Source organism: Falco cherrug, chromosome 11 (assembly GCF_023634085.1).
Source record: "Falco cherrug isolate bFalChe1 chromosome 11, bFalChe1.pri, whole genome shotgun sequence".
NCBI classification, from domain to species: Eukaryota; Metazoa; Chordata; class Aves; order Falconiformes; family Falconidae; genus Falco; species Falco cherrug.
Genome location: NC_073707.1, coordinates 30,607,481 through 30,621,013, shown reverse-complemented (window position 1 = coordinate 30,621,013; position 13,533 = coordinate 30,607,481).

The following is a 13,533-nucleotide window of genomic DNA, read 5'->3' as shown; positions in this document are numbered from 1 at the left end:
TGCTTCAGCCCATCTCATCAATAACAAATAGAAGTCATAAAATTACACATCTTTGACTCTAATTTCAATGAAATACTTTATCGACAGGGTATAATTGCTTCCTAATTGTTTCAGGTAGGCATCAAGATCCCTGCTGCTGCCAGAGGCAGGAAGAAGGATCAGCTCAGAATGTTCCCAACCCTGAGAATGTTTTCAAATGCTAGAAGAAAATAAGAGTTTCTACTTGCATTTTATTTTAATAAGACCTGAAAAAAAACCCAAAAACAAATCAAAACTATCTTTTGCGATCCTTTTGCAACAGTGAGTGGGTAATAGCCTTTTGAAATTGTTGCATTTGATTGCTTCCGGTGTGCTGGTGGTAAGACAGAAAGCAAATTAATTCATTGTACACCCAAGATGATAAAGATTTCTTTTGTCAATAGGTTTACCACTAGTAACTTTTTACTTAAGGCAGGGAACAGCCTTCAATTGTATCTTTCTTGCATCAGACTCCAAAGTTGACAGGATTAGTTATTTGCTTTCCAGAGTAAAACGATAGTGTATTTCCAAGGTTGTGGTTGGTTTGGGGTGCATCTGAGTAGCAGAGTTCAGGGCCTATGTACAGACAACAGCTTTTTCTAAGAAACTTGGCACAAGAAACAGATACAGAACTTACCGTAAACAAATTACTTGGTAAGACTAAGAAAAGGTCTGTCGGTGTGTTGCTGCAGGAGCACTAACAAAACCCGTTAATTAACCCTGCAGGTATTTCTGGAAATCCATTTTCAACACCTTCCATTTTTCCAAGGCATTCACCTCTTGGCCCAAGGTTTTCACTGCTTGTTCTATAACCCAAAGTAAAAGTATTTGGAGAAAAATAGGGTTAGGGTTATTATGCCTAATAGTTTCTTATCCACAGCTGAGGAGTAAATAGCGAAAAGTTTTTCTGTGAGACAACTTCTCTTGCATATTTAATGGATGTCTATCCCAGGCTGCTCTCGGTGGGAAAGGCAAAAAGTTGGCACTTCTACACGCACACCTGCACCGTCCTCCAGGGATGAGCTACATTATTTTGCCTAGAAGAAAAAAAAAAAAAAAGAGGTTGAGGAAGCCTATTTCATCTTGAGGTGACGGAATAACTATTATACATAAAGATTTTATTTTTGTAAGGGAAGAGTTTTCTAAAGCCTTGAAGTTTGGTACGTCTGGACAGAATCCTGCCAGCTTGCAAACCTTTTTTTGGAACTCATTTTGCTTTGTAGTAAACCAGTAGCAGGACTTGCAAAATATGTCACTGAGGAAAGGGTCTTGTAGTCATGAATAATGGTATAGTTTGATATTGATGAGTGGGCTAGGGTCAGCACAGGGAGCTCTGCTGGGAATACGTTTTTCTCTGTGGAAACTGGACTGGATCCCTGCCATGGAGGGACGTGGTGGAGCACTGGGCAGGGAAGGGAGCTGCCCTGACTCCAAATCCCTGATAAATCATTCAAACCTCTGCTCCTCCTGGGATGTCAGTCTTACAACACAGTTCTCTTAAACATAGTCTTTGAACACTGGACTATCTCTGGTGGCCACAGTACTAAGGACCAACAGAAGCAGATTTTATATAAACTGTGGTGGAAACTCTTTAGTTTTTACGGGGACTCACAAGGTTGTCCTGTTGACAACTTGTGTTGCTGTTTTTTCCTTCAAGCATCAAAAATGTTACTGCTTTAGTGAAAGCTATGAATTACAGCTGCCCTCCCTCTGTGCTGGGCTGTATGAGATCTGAAATTTGATTAGATGTCATGCCACATGTGAAAGGTTAAAAAAACAAAACAAAACAAAAAAACAAAAACCCCAAACAAAACAAAAAAAACACAACAAAAAAACCAAACAAACCAACATTTCAGTAACCCCATATTTTGCCAATTAAAATGCCTGACTGACTTTTACTGTGCTCGGAAGGGCAAACAGCAGCACATTTATGCTTGGGTTGCATGTTCGTTTCCCTAGTTTGGCTGACTGGCTGAGTGTGCTAGGGTGGGAAGTGTGTTAAAAAGCTAATGGCAATAAAAGTCACTTTTTAGGAAATAAATAACTTCCTGACAGAGGTGGGGCTTCTCACACTGCTGGTGGCAGTGGAGGGACAAGAGCAGACAGCAGGGAATCAGAGGTGCTGGCCCGTCCAGGTTGGGAGACACCTGTGGCTTTTCCATCCTGAAATCTCCTTGTTCACATGGCTGTGGCCAAGCCTGAGTGAGCAGCATTCGGTCATCTGCAAAGGGGCCTGGAAGGAGGGAGGGGACAGGTTTTGCTTACAAGGGTGTAGAGCAGTCCCAGCAGAGCGATGAGAGCGGTGTTGCCCATCTGTCTCTGAAACATCGCGTTATTTCTCAACCCAAAAAGGACCATTCTCTTTAGAACTGCTGAACAGCTGAGTTTGAATGGGTTCATCAGTTTTCTGGATGTTCTCAGGATGCCACTCTTGTTTTTTTTCCTGCTTTTCAGCCTGTTGCCTAAAGATCAGTGCACAGCTGATGGCATCCTGATGCTCTCACAACTCTGTGAGCTAGCACCATGTTTTTCTAAAGCATATTAAGGACTTGCCTAAGCTGCCTCTGGAGCACTGACCTTCCCCCTGGCTTGGAGACAAAAGGTGTGTCTGCAGGATACAGGCAATACAGAGTGGATCATGTCGTGAGGTCTACAATGGCTAGACCCATTTCAGTTGGAATTTGTTCCAACTTTTTTTTTTAAAAAAAAATTCATTTACTTTTTGAAAATTTCACTCCCTTTACATCAGGGGACTTTTTTGGGTGGATGTCTTAAGAACTGATCAATGAAGTATGAAGTAGATTTGTCCAATGTTTCTGATTCTTTTAAAAAATAATCTCCTAGGAAGCAGGAGGCACATGCCCAGCATCTCCTGAAAGCAGGACAGCAGATGTGCCCATGTCACCTACCCCGCTGTTCTGGCACACACACACGTAACATCACACTGACTGGGGCATGTCTGTGATGAAGCTCCCATCGATTTGAAAGAGCAGCTCTTAGCTCTGTTGAGTTCATGATGTGAGTACATGAGTATGTTATCTCTGAAAAAAAGTGGGACTGGATGGGGTTTCACAAGACTAGAAAAGCCATTCCTCTACCCCAATGCATCATTCTTGGAAAGTTTTTCTCTGATATATAGAAATAGCCTATAGTGGTGCTTCCGGTACCCTTTTTTTCAGGCAATCTATTTCAATGTAAATATGTTTTCCTTTACTTCAGTCTTTAAATGACCCTTGGTGAATTTGGAAATGAAAAAGAAATCAAGACCTGTGTGGAGAACAGTTTATTCTCTCTATCCTTGTGCTTTTTTGCATTTTTGGAAACTGTTTCCGTTCAGTTGTGTGTTCCCAAGATCCAAGAGTTGCTGCTCATTCCATCTATCTCTGTAGGCTGTGTCTCCTAGCCAGTTTTGGGAGCTTTTCTCAGGACTTCCTCAGTCTACTCCATATCTTCATCAAAGCGTGATGCCCAAAATGGAGCACAGTGCTCCAGGCGATGCAGCCTCGATGATGCATAGAGAGGGGATGCTTTTATTGCTTGTTCCACTGTATCCCTCCTTGTTTTGACAGAAGTTTAGATTTTCCTAAGAAATGGCTGTGACAACTTAAAGTTACCAAACTGGGGCTGAGGGGAGGAGTTCATGTTTTCATTTGGCTGTCAGTAAATATGTAGAAGGCAAAAGGCTAAAACTGGGAGTTCTGTAGTGCCTGAGCAGAGGAGCAGTTAGATGGGTTGACTGCTACAGTTTCAATTAGGTTGAGTTCAAGGGAAATGTAATTAACAGCTGATTACAGCAGTTGGGACTGGTAGTATTTTTTTTGTGAAAAGGTAATTATCCGCTACTGCGGACCAGTAGAGGAGACACAGAACAGCTGACAGAGGGCATTTGGTATATTTTACCATGAAACTCATATTGCTAAATCTTATTATAATACACGCATATTATCAGTGGTGGTGAGACTGAGGAGTCAGGAAGAGATTGCTCCTGAAATGCAGAGCGGTATGTCACTTCTGTCCTGTGGGCAGTAACTGCAGAAGCAATGGGGTAATTTCTATTCAGCAGCCTTCCAAAGAATTTGTCAGGTTTTCTTAGGCTTTATTTTGTGGTCTTCACTGGGAAAAAGCATCCAAGTGGATTGTAAAAATGGATTATTTTAACTGCATTTTGAGTTGTGGACAACCAGACACTTGGAATTCAAGTGGTCATAAATTGGCCTTAAAAATGAATTAAGCTAAACTGAAACAAGGCTACATTAATTCTGAATGTCTGAGAAGCCTCATAGTTGTTAAGGCAGTTTTAACTAATCCCCTTTAACTTTGTATTTTTAGCTAATTTGGATTACCTCTCACTGTCCCTGTGCTGGCATAACCAGAGATCAAAAATCATGATAAAATTAATGTCTCTGTGGGGATAAACCAGGATATTATTGTGCATTTCAATGGAATTGTACCATTTCATAGCACTGAGGTTTCTGCTTTGCTAAAATCTAGAGGGCTTTTCCTCTTGCTGGGATTATGACAAAACAAACATTTGTGCTTTGCATGTCTTCTTTTCCTTTAATTGTTTATGAAGTATTTCTGATCAATGAAATTTGGGGGGCTGATCAATAAAAATGTTGTTTGGGGTTTTTTTCCTCCAGAACAAACCTTATCTTTTGCAGGCAAAATTAAAATTTTGTGTTTTTATTGGAGCATTGAACGTTGCTTATTTAAAAGCCTGGCATTATACATTCAACCATAGATAGGGCTGTGAACTGATATAAATCAGGCTAAGTTGGAAATATAACCAGTAGAAATGGGGAGACAGTAATTATTCATCTTAATTCACATCATATTCTAGAGTTAATATTTCTCCTCCAGGTAGGAAAGCAGGTGTTGGAAGGATAATTAGAAATACTTTGGATCCAGTAATAAGACAACTGAATCTGGAAAAGGTTTAAGTCTGCTTTTAGAAAGCTCTCGACTAGTATCAAACAAAGTAGCAAGACTGTTGTTGCCATGATGATGGCTGTATGAGGCACACACAGAGGTAAATATTTAGCTGGTGATGAATAACTGGAACCATTTATAGGCCTGAGCATGATTTCTGAGCTACTGTGCTGAAATACATTGCTACTCATTTCCATTTTATGCAAGTTAAAGATAATTAAAATATTTTTTTTTTCCCATGCATCTTAAAATTCTTCTGCTAGGGTTATGACTTTTTTTTTCTTTTTTTTTTTTTTTTTTTTTTTCTGTGCCATATTCCAGCCTCAAGCAACCCTTTGCAGCTTAGTTGCCATACATATCCCTGGAAATGGAAACTTATTTGAGATGCTGATACTCTCTTAATTGAAGAAGTACTTATAGGTAATATTACTTTATATTTTTGATGAATTGCTATTTCATTTTTTACAGAGCTCAAATAACCACCATTTACAGTCTCCTTGTATAGCAACAGTTTGCTAGTGGATTTCTTTGAGCTTCCCAGCTTTCCATGTCAAGTCTGTGTACAATTACTGTCATTTGAAGGACGTAAATCGCGATGCAGTTGTTCAGAGAGCAATTAAATAGCTATTTGTTTTCTTAAAATATGCTTACACTTTTGCATCATTCCACTTAGCCATATATAAAATTATACCATAGGACTCCTGAGCGCTATTCTGTATGAAAGCATGCTAACCGAGCCCTGATGCAACGGGCTGATTCATTCCTCCCATCATCCCCCCACCCCATGGATCTTTTTTCCCACTTCAGTATCTAAAGCCAGTGCTCTTCCAGCAATTTCTGATACACTGCAGCAAGCCATGCCTCCGGCTTTTGTCCTCACAAACCCTAGATCAGTATTCTTTTAAATTTTATTTATTTATTTATATATATATATATATATAAATTTTTTTTTTGCCCTGGTGAAACTTGTATTTGCATGGATTCTGTTGAAAGGGAAGCCTTGCATGGGGAACGTGCCAGGCAAAAGCAAATCCTTCTCCGTGCAATTGCAGCACTGCCATGGCAAGGGAATGTCTATTTGTGTGATAACCTGCCATCTGTAAGTCTGTTGTTGTTGTTGTTTGCTCGACAAACAAAAATTGGGAAAAGCTAAAGGAAAACAGTTTTGATCTGTGAAGATAAACATTTAAACCTTAATAAATAAAAAGGAAACAGGTTTTTAAGGGTGTTCCTCCTTTAGATATTATTTCACAGGAGGAAAACAAACCAGCAACAACTTGCTCTGTAATTGACAGTATATTCCTAGAAACAATCTTACTTTCCTGTCAATACAAATGGAGCATTAAATGTCCAGTCTGGAAATGCCTTTGGCCTATTTCACTCTCCAAACAAATAGATGAAATTGCAATTTAAATTAAAGTTACATACAGGGTTAAGATTTTTTAAAAAAAAAAAAAAAGTCATTAGAAGGTATTATATTTTGCTTTTTTCTTTGCTATCCTGTTTGGTGCATTTCATTGCATTCCATGTATTTCTTAATCCCACTTTTTATAGGAAAAGCAGTTTGCCTGTACAAAACTTCATAAATAATATACCCTGAGAAACAATTATTATGTAAATGCTTTCAAGCATGCATTTGGTGGAGTGGTGTGGTAGTAAGTCATAGACTTGCGAAAAGATAGGCTGGTGTCAATGCGCAGGGCCTGGGATGCTCTCGTGGGCTTGTGCTGGTTCTGTGCCTGTTCAGAAAAAGGGCAATAGCACCATGAGTGGTGTTTAATAGGTTTTGTCATTGTTTTGACATTGCTGTCAAAATTGTTTATTTATCAAATATGCCTAAGGCAGAGAAGCTTTTTGGGAGCTGGGAAATCTTCATGTGCGAAGGTTTCCCAGGAACAGATTTCAAGCGAGGTAGGTATCATGGGCTTGCTGAGATCTGTGACAAAATATGATCTATAGGTATGATCTTATCCATTTATATTTCTGTAGCTAGGGTCAAGGTGATGGAATTAGCTCTGAAGTATCTGTAACAGCTCATCAGGGATTTAAAGACCTTTGAGTTTTTAAAGATTTTTCAGTTCATTAAGAAATCAAAGTAAGTAAAAGGTAACTACTACATAATCGCTTACTTCTGAAGACAATTTGCCATCAAATTAGTCTAATATTCAGAGGGAAGGACACTTAAAACTTGAACTCCTATAAAGGCACATTTGAGAAACGCTTTTCCTCCCACAGCAAGCAGCACGTGTTCAGTGTTAACTGCATGACGCTTCCTCCCTGTAATATCAGCTGGATACCTTAGATAAATTTGCCAATCTTCCCACTATCTTTTGGGATAAATTGGGAAGTTCTGGTTGTTTTCCTCCCCTTGTGTTCAATATGGAAGGGAGACAAGGGAGTTTGAAGGTATAAGATGGCTCCTACGGAAAGTGAGTTGAGTTCAAGCTGACTCTTATTAATGCCTTTATTTATTCTTTATTCCGATATTCCTTATTCTTTTCAGTGGAAGACAGGGTGGCCTGTTCTGGAGCATGCTAACGGAGCTCAGTTTCCCAGTGATGACTAGGAGAAAAGAGGCAATTTAAGGTCCTATATTTTTGTAGCCCATGATAAAGTCGTAGTGAGTTCTGGATGAAGCTCTTTGACTTCAGCATGGTCTCGCACGTTCTCTTGGTGGGGTTCACAGTCTGCGTGGTCCTGCTCTTGGTAGGGAAGTTAATTGGCTTGTGTTGGAGGACAATGTCCCATGGATTGTACCATGGAAGAGCCTGTGGGCAGCTGAGGGGGTGATATCCTCCGTCTCCAGGGAAGAATTGTTGCCTGTAAGGAGAAAGCTGGCTGATACATGGGGCTGGGCTTTGACCTGTGAAGCAGAGGGCCAAGCTGCGGGAGGTTCTTTCATTTTCCTCTCTGAACACAAGTATGTTACGGCCTCTTGAAATCAGAAGTCCAAGTGTTGACCCATATTCTCAGTAATGTATATGTAACAGCATAAAGCCTTATGTATTAAGATGATTATTTTATATTGGAGGTGTGGACATCAGAGCTCCCGCCCTTGGTGCATGCATGTTGTCAGGCATACTGAATTACAGTAAAAATTGATACCCTTTCTTTCTTGCCTTTTTTTTTTTTTTTTTTTTTTTTTGGTGGTTTTCCTGTGTATCCTGTAGACTAACATGACTTCAGTGTCTTAGGGTAAATTCCACTATTTGGATACTCAAAGCTGCACTTAACACCTGAGTTACTGAGCTGTTACTGCCTGAACAGAATTAAATGTCAGATAAAATAAGTGCCAGTGTTTAATGGCATGAAATAAATTTAACTATGGCTCAAGAATTTCTTGGTGTTAATATTCTGGTTATGATAGATTGAATTCAAATTCCCTTTTAATTCTGATTCTTGCAATTACTTTAATTTTCCAAGACATTTACTGGTTAACAGTGAAGTACATTGAGTTAAAATAAAAAATAAAAAAACCCCTTATTTTGATATTTATTGGATTTAATGATTTTTGTGTTCCTTAATTTGTCTGCTTCATGAAGTTATTAAAACAGTCAAACTATTTTCACAGTCTGCAATAGTATTGTGATAAGATTTTTTAACTACTGTATTGAAATAACTATTTGTATATGTTCATTTCCTAACATCCCCATTGCAAATTTCCTAACGCACATGTAGGTACTTTTTTACTATGTTAGCCTATCTATCCGACAGTGCACATCAACTCAGATTGACTATTAATACTGGTAATTAATAACTTCCATTACTAGATTCCCAGAAAAATAACTCTCTGCTTCCTTGTGTTTCCAATCACATACTTAAAGCATTAGATCCTCCAAGGATAGCAAACTTTTATTTTGGTATGCATCCAATACAGCAATTTTTTGTTTTATTTTGGTGTGCCTCTAATATATATTTTAAATAAAGAAGATAATTTTTTTAACAAGAAATAATGCAGTGGATTGCAGATACTTTCGGCACGACCAGAGGACTGATTCTGGAAATGATCTTGGGGGGAAGGCTGTGGCCAAAGGGTTACACTGGTTCAGAAGTTACTGTGCTGGTGTCGAGATGCGGCTGTCCGCCTGCTGCCGCTGCCTACCGCGTTCCCAGCTGAAATGCTTCCCCTTAAACCTGAAGGAAATGTACGTGTACCATACCTCTGCTGATGTTGGCGATGCGTTGCCGTGGGATGGTCGCTCTCACGTATGCAGGAGGTAGAGTCCCTCAGCAGTGCTTCCTGCTTGACGAGTAAAAGCTGTAACGCACTCTAAAATTACATCTACTCTAAATCAAAATTTTGGACATCAGAAACCTGAGGGGCAATAGGAGAAAGAATTTTGGGGTCTTTCAAAACATTTTTAATAGTTGACATGTTCTGACTCAAATGTGGACTTTTAAACAACTTTTAAGAAAAATATTTTAAAAATTTCAAGATATTTCAGACTTCTAGAAATGCAACTTTTTTTTTTTTTATTCTTGCAGAAATTACTTCCAGTATTCCAGCTTCACACACTCTGCAGCTAATGCTGAACCCCATTGTCTATGTCCTTCAGTTTTTGTTCAGACTCTGCCCTTGCTGGGTGGGACCCTGGCAGGTGACATCTAGGGAACTGGACCCAGTTGTCCCAGAGATGCTCCAGAGAGAAATAACTCAGGAAAAACAAATTTTGAGGAATAATGAGATAAAAAGATAGATAGCTAGATATACATATATATATAAATGATAAATAATTTGTGTATCTGTCCATATTGATTGTAAACTGAGAACAGCAGCTGCTGTTCCGTCCAATAGGTGAGCCGTGCTGTGTGTGATGTAGAATCGAGCCCATCTTACATTCACTTTGAACGATGCTGGTCCCATCTGCCCAGGCATACGTATTCCAGATAGCCTCTTTGTTTCAGCCCCACTATCTCTCTGCCACAGTAGAAAGGTATATACTTATTTGGGGATAATCCTTGCGTTCATGTAAAGAAAATGTCTCGCAGTGTATCTGAGCATTTCGAGTGCAACTTGACAGCTTGTCTCTGTTTAACCCTGAGACCTGACTTTTTAGCTACGGCTATTTCTATGGTTGCCTCTGTTCAATGTCACGTGTTTTTGAGACGTGAAATCCTGTACAGTTACCTCTAGATTGAAATTCCCCCATTTCTTAAGTATCCCCATACATACAGTGAGGCCAAGAAATGCTCCTGTCTTCAGGTTTTATCTCTCTGGATTATTCCACATGGATGCTCTGTGCTTCCCATACACCTCAAAGCCCAAAGTTGTCTGGTGTTAGCAATTGTTTGCAGAGCTGAATACCTGTTACTGCTAGATCTAGAAACTATGTTGGGATTAGCTTTAAAGTTGAAGGTTTGCTTCCTCATCAGCACAGTTACTTTTTTTTTTTTTTTTTTGTCCTTAGAAACTCAACTCAGTAAGTAATCTGTATTTTAAACCTGGAAATAAAACTCCAAATAGAATTGAATAAACATAAGATGATTTATCACAAATCATCATTTAATCACTCTGGCCAAAGCTATGGAGCAGAGTAATAAGCTTGTTAGAAAAGTTTATGTGATTCTGAATTTTATTTACATGAGTTTCTGTGCCTTCTGCTCCTTGTAGCTGCAGAGCAAATGTGTCTTCCCTGAACTTGGTCCTTAACTTCAAATCCATGACATATGGGATGTTGACGTGCATGGTTCTGGGAGGTAATTAAATATCTAATTTATTTTATGTTATATTATCATAATTATTAAATACTGTTATACTGTTTGGGGTGGAGTAAAGGGAGGAACCCACGGGGATTCAGTTGTTACCCCTTGACTTGGTTATTACCACTGTTCTTGATATATTGGAATTTTCTTTTCAACCCAACTTACTTTTCACTTCAATACTAGGCATTTTGTTCACCCAACGAACTTCATTAATAAGTATGATTTAGCCTGAGTTTTATGCAGCTCACCCAGTTCTTTAGCTTCATTATTAGCTGCAATGCAAAACCGAAGCACATCAACCAGCAGCCCCTACAAATGCTGGAATGGGCATGTTTACAGACTTCTGAAGAATACCGAGCTGTTGATTACAGAGGTGCTTTTATGAGCGAGTAGGAAATGTTTCTGAAAAGATCATTTGCAATGATGCTGATCTGATTGAGTTATGTGCTGGATCGGTATGGCTTTTTTGTTTTTCTCCAAGGGAAATCATAATAAAAGATGAGACTGAAAATAGGCATCCTGTCTGGTGGTTATTGATGCGTTACTATAAATAGTGGGACTTCCGTGGGCTTTCTGGATGTTGCAATGAAATCAATCTCGTGATAATTATTCTACTCTAAAGCTGGAACATCAGCTTTTTCTTTTTTTTTTTTTTTTTTTTTTTTTGTTATAACTGGTAACCTTACTGATAGTACAATAATTGCAGTTATGAAAACTGTTCAGCATCTTCCAGAAGTGTATAAGTACCTACAAGTGCAGCAGCAATATAAGCTTATATCTGATCTGTTCCCAACATTACTGCAGCTTTTCCCTAGGTGTGGGTCCTCCTGCAGCTCTGCCACCAGGAGCATAAGAAAATGCAGTTCTTCGTTATAACCCAAGCAGCAGTCTTACCCCCTGAGACTATAGCTGTCTTGACCTTTTGGTTTGCTTTTAGAGAGAAGTAGGGGAAAAAGACTTTACACACACACACACACACATATATATATATATATTTTTTTTTTACCACATTTCATCAACACAGTTGCATCTAAGATACCCAACCCTCCTGTAAATATTGTTATAGTAAATGGCTTTAGGAGTGTGCTTTACTTACCTGTATCCTTGAGTCTTATGTGGGTTTTATGCCAAATTATTTATTAGAAGAGGGTTTTTTTTTGAAAAAATGAAACCCTCAGATCACATTTCTAGATCCATACGCTCAATAAATTGGCTTTTGGTTTGAATTTAAATTCCCTGCTTGACTTCCTCACAGGGTTCTCTGGAAATCTTGAATCCAAATCCCATAAAATTTTGCATTGGTATCTTTTACCTAGTTTAGTTATAATTAATCAGTATGCTAATTATAAGAGAAACTTAGAAAGCGGAATACCAAATACAATGCTACTGTAATTTTAGATGTATTTTTAATTTCCTCTGTTACAGTCTTCAATTTTGATTAAGTAACCTTGAGAAAAACAAAGCAACAAAGCTATCCTGGATTTGCTGGGACGAAGAAAGGACTTGCAGAACATGCACATAAATGCTATGAGTGTTTGTTATTAAAAGGAATACAGTTTTGAGAACTTTAGTTAAGTTTCTCCACTAATAATACAGGAAGAAGTTTTGTTTTCCTGCTTAGCATCACTCTTGAGTGTGGTGTGTGTGTTTTTAGCAGAGCTCATGAGTGAAAAGAGGCGGTGTGCTGTTAATGCTGTATAGCTGGATTTTAGTTCTGCTTAAAGCATCCAGAGGGAATTTTGGCCTTCGATGTACAGGGTAGTTGTACCGGCATATAATAAGTTGGATAAAATAATGGATTGAAGAAACAAAATCATCTTGTGGATTATTTAAGCACTACTTAGATTCCGAATCCTGGAGGTCCCCCCTTGGGCCAGCCTGGCAGATGCCACTGAAGCACTTGTGTGCCTACCAGGGTTGGCAATCACTGGGGTTATGCTGGAGAAACTGTTAATTCATTTATGTGCTTTATGTACGTATAGATTCAAGTAGCAAAGGCTTCAGTATAAAGTTTAAAAATGACTTTTCTAACACCTTCATGGATTTTAAAATTATAGCATTTGAGTCCAACTCTATCTATAGTCAAGGTATAAGTAGGTTCCAGTGAGAAAACAATTTGTCACTAGCAATTACTAAAAATCTTTACAGTTAAATCCAAGACATAGCCTTTTTCTTAAAAATGGAGAGGAGTGAATTATTATGTCAGGTTTCATCTGGGTCATTTTCAAACATGAATAAAACATTTCCCTTCCACAAATCATTCATCTCTATGAGACCTTATTGAAGGGTTGCAGAAATGACCAGCAAAGGTGAAGACGTTCATGCAGATTTCTTGGTGATGGAAAGCCTTTTTAGAAACAAGGGTAGAAAGCAAAATATGAGGAGAAATACAACTATAGGGGAATAAAATGGAGTGCTTTACTCAAATGGCATCCTGACCAAATTAGTCAGTCTCTGAAGGCTTCTAGTCAACAAAGTATGTTGGCTAGGATATTAAGGGTGTCCTCATGCTGTATATGGCATCAGTCACAAACCAGCCTTCTTGCTGTATTGAAATTGCTCCATGAAAAGGTGATTTAAAGTCTAAGGTGATTGTTGCTGTATTATACGTAACGGTACAGTAAAGTGAGTGAAGCTTTATTATCTGGATACCACGCTTCAAAATTCATATTACATTAAATCATGTCACTTGGGCATAAATCAGAGACACATGAACTGAAGATATACACAGTCTCTTATTGCTATTTATTTGTGGCTGTGCTCATCCTACCTGCTTACGATTAGTGCTGCTTGCAAATCAGCCGTAGCGGCTTGGAAAGAAAATCACAAAAGCATCAGTAATTGAAAAAGTTGCTTATAGGAGCAGTATTTTGGGATATCTGC